At 38.5% G+C, this 3,939-nt stretch overlaps 1 non-coding gene and 1 pseudogene across 1 annotated transcript; both read right to left on the bottom strand.

The window, feature by feature from the left end:
* Positions 1-1,093: 1,093 nt before the first annotated feature.
* Positions 1,094-1,193, bottom strand: LOC114006765 (small nucleolar RNA U13). The gene has a single exon (XR_003548444.1). It is a non-coding gene; the product is annotated as a small nucleolar RNA U13 (small nucleolar RNA).
* A 440-nt stretch (positions 1,194-1,633) lies between these two features.
* LOC102502573 (COMM domain-containing protein 6 pseudogene) lies at positions 1,634-1,891 on the bottom strand (annotated as a pseudogene).
* Positions 1,892-3,939: the final 2,048 nt, after the last annotated feature.

Raw genomic sequence — 3,939 nt, 5'->3', positions numbered from 1 at the left:
ATGTGGAGAAATAAATATACATAGAAAGAGATGGTCATTATTAATTATTTAGTAGATAAAAATACATTAAGGGAATAAAATTTAGAATAAGAAAATGATTGGGGCTGGTAGGTGGAATGGTGGTTAAAGTGCTAGACTCCCACATGGCTTACCTTGGAATGAGTCCTGGACCTGGAGGCTTGCTTTCTCATTTTCCCCCTCCCTCTCTAGTAAAATTTAAAAAAATAAATAAATAACAATGATAATATATGAGTTAAATAAATAATTCTCTTAAAAAGGAATAAGAAAAAGATGAAAAAATTGTGAGCATGCCTCAGTGATTTCTATTCCTGTTTAAATGGTTTTTTTCTTTCTTTTTTAAAAATAAATAATTATTGTATTGAACTTTATTTATTTATTTTTAATTTGACCAGAGAGGGACAGAGAGAGAGAGAGAGAGAGAGAGAGAGTGAGTGAGAAAGCAAGCTGCCAGGTCTAGGACTCAAACCATGGTCAGCCATATGGGAGTCCAGTACCCTTAACCACCATGCCACCTTCTGGCCCTGGGTTTTTTCTTATGTCCAGTTTATAATCACAGGGTCACTGAAAAGCATCATCTCATCAAAAATAATTATAGTAATATTAGAGGCCAGCAAGTGGCATGATGACTGAGGTGCTAGACTCCCACGTGGCCAACCATGGTTCAAGTCCTGGCTCTGGCAGCTTGATTTCTCACTTTCTCTCTTTCTCTCTCTCTCTTTCTCCGCCCCCCCCCCCATCTCTAGTGAGCAACATGCCCTATAGCAATTTAAAAAAAACTAATAATGATAAAATTTTATAAATCGTTCCTTTAAAAAAATAACAACAGCACACACAGAAAAGATAAAATCTGGATGAATCTCTCAGGGATATTTCTTCTCCTGACTCAGCATGTCAGCTAACAAGTCACTGAAAGTTAGCAGGTATATAAGGGGACTTCACAAAGTTGGTGGAAAATGGAATTAAAATACAAGTTTATTTTGGTGCAAAAATTTTTTTTAAATCCACACGTAGTTTTATCATAATATGCATTTTTCATGAACTTTTTTTCTGTATATGATTTATTTATTTTTTACTTCAGACAGGTACAGTGCCAATGTCGTAACAAGGTTTGAGGGAGGCACATCTCACATAACAGTGTGAAAACCTCCTCATGCTTATGAACCACAAAGGATCAGTACATATATCTTATATACATAGATATATGACTCCATGTGAGACTTTTTTCATAAATGCTTCCAATACCAATATATTTTAAAACTATTGTTCTAATGCATAAACTCATGTTGCCTTCTGTTTTTTCTACTTTTTCTGTTCCTTTGAGTTTTTTTAATATCCTTCTGTTTCTTTGAGTTTTTTTTATTGGGATATAATTCACAGACCACAAAGCCACAGAACACAAAGCACACCATTTGAAGCACTCAATTCAGTCATGTATAGCACCTTCACAAGGTTGTACAATCATCACTGATTCCAGCTTGTTTGACTTACTTCAAAAAACTGAAAAACCATTGTAATTTCATTCAATAAATATCCTTTGATCCTTATGCAATATTACTGCAGAAAGTCTGTGTTAAGCATGACGACAGCAAGTTCTCAGCCAAATAACCAGTGTTCAGACAGTTTCAATAACTGCAGCGATTTCCTTGAACTGTCTATAGAAATTGTGAAACTGTGGAATTGTCATTTTTAAGCACTTGTTCTTTACTTGCTCTGAATGATCCACCACTTTTAGCATCACTGCCACATATGGATATTTAAGAGATCTGCAACTGTCGGAGCTCACAGCCATCCCCAGTTTCCACTGAAAATCTATGAGCTAGTTGGTGACCTTGGATTTAGCATCCAGCGGGGGCTCACCTGACCCCTCCATGGCCGGTGCCACAGTTTGTCCAGCCGAGCCCGGCAGACCCTCCCCAGGCCCCTTTAATGAACTTTTTGAAGACCCCTCATAGAAGCTATGATTTGAAGTAAGGAAATAGGAAAGAGAAGTGAAGGAAGGGGGCTGGCAGGTGGTATGGTGGTTAAGGGTTAAGGGTGTTGGATGCCCACATGGCTGACTGCAGTTCGAGTCTTGGACCTGGAGGCTTGCTTTCTCTCTTGCTCTCTCTCTGGTCAAATTTAAAAAAAAAAAGAAAAAAGAAAAAGAAAGAAAGAAGAGAAAATATAATCTTTAAAAAAAAAAAAAGAAGAGAAGGAAGAACTGGGAAGGATGAACGTGAAGAAGGAAGAGGCAGAAAATAAACTCTACTTCAATAGCCACAAGAACTCACAAATGGCCCATGATTTCTCTAGAGCTTATTGATTGACTGATGTATAAGCAAATTAAGAGATAAGCATGAGCCCATAAAAGGATGACTGAGTGGAACTTCCAAAAGAAAGCTTTAAACTTATGCCAGCATACTGATCCTTCTTTTATGAAGTTCATTTCATGAAAATTAAAATTGCCATCATAACATACATATTAAAAACAAACTTAGGGGCAATCACTAACAACAGGCACATTAGTAAGAGAAAGGCATACAGATTAATTTTAATGTACACATGTGCACAGAGGAGCCATACAAAGTGACTCAAGGGAAGGTCAAATTGCTGAGGGTCTTTATACCCTATAGGGCAGAGGAGATTTAGAGTTACACTAAAAGGGAGAGGAGGAGAGAATGCAAAGAACCATGTCTTTCTGCGCCAAGTGTCACACCTTTAATCTATTTCTTTTTGTTCCAAGAAAGGTAAGGGCATAGCATCAAGAAAGCCCACTTGTACGGTTGGCAGGTGGTGTTGTGGTCAAGGTGATGGACTCCCACATGGCTGGCAGTGGTTTGAGTCCTGGGCCTGGTAGCTTGCTTTCTCATTTTCTCTCTCTCTCTCTGTGTCTCTCTCTGGTCAAATTAAAAAGTATTGATAATAAATAAAATTTAGAAATTTTTAAAAAGCCCACTTTCATCTGCTGCTGACTTTAGCTGTAAATTTCCTTTATAATAGGTTAGTTTATTTTTCTTTTAAAGTTAATTCTGGTGTCTATGGACACTCTGAATAGTTATCTCAAAATGCACCAAAGAAGCATATTTTTGGGTGGTATATTTTGGCTCCCCACATAGCCAAATCTCAGCACTCGAATTTTGTGAAGATACATTGAAACAATAGCACCTCCAAATCTAAACACAAAATTTCCTTTATAATAGGTTAGTTTATTTTTCTTTTAAAGTTAATTCTGGTGTCTATGGACACTCTGAATAGTTATCTCAAAATGCACCAAAGAAGCATATTTTTGGGTGGTATATTTTGGCTCCCCACATAGCCAAATCTCAGCACTCGAATTTTGTGAAGATACATTGAAACAATAGCACCTCCAACTCTAAACACAATCTACTTCTTTCTCAGTCTCATGTATATCCCTGGAAAGGTCAGATCAGATCACAGAGTATAAATAAAATACGAATGTAAGAGATGTACAATACAGATGCCCTCCTACCATCCCGTAAGTATAAACATCCTACTTGTCTTACCAGGCCTCTGTCTTACGTCATCTTCTCTTTGAAGCAGCAGCTCTTAAACTTTGGGATGCATCACCTAGAGGCCTTATTAAAACACAGTCGGGGGGCTGGCAGGTGGCATGGTGGTTAAGGGCGCTGGACTCCCACATGGCTGACCACGGTTCGAGTCTCGGACCTGGTGGCTTGCTTTCTCACTTTCTCCCTCTCTCTCTGTCCCTCTCTGGTCAAATTTAAATAAATAAATAAAGTTAAATAAAATAATTCTTTTAAAAAAAAAGAAAAAGAAAAACACAGTCGGGGGAACCAGCAGTTAGCGTAATGGCTATGTCGCTGGACTCCCACGTAGTCAACCGCGGCTCGTGTCCCGGACCCGGTGGCTTAAAACTCAAGCCCGGGCGCGTGTGGCTGCGGGCCCAAGATCCCGGGA

The sequence above is a fragment of the Tupaia chinensis genome, unplaced genomic scaffold (genome assembly GCF_000334495.1).
Source record: "Tupaia chinensis unplaced genomic scaffold, TupChi_1.0 Scaffold150243_1, whole genome shotgun sequence".
Classification (NCBI taxonomy): domain Eukaryota; kingdom Metazoa; phylum Chordata; class Mammalia; order Scandentia; family Tupaiidae; genus Tupaia; species Tupaia belangeri.
This window is presented reverse-complemented; position numbering and strand designations above follow the sequence as displayed.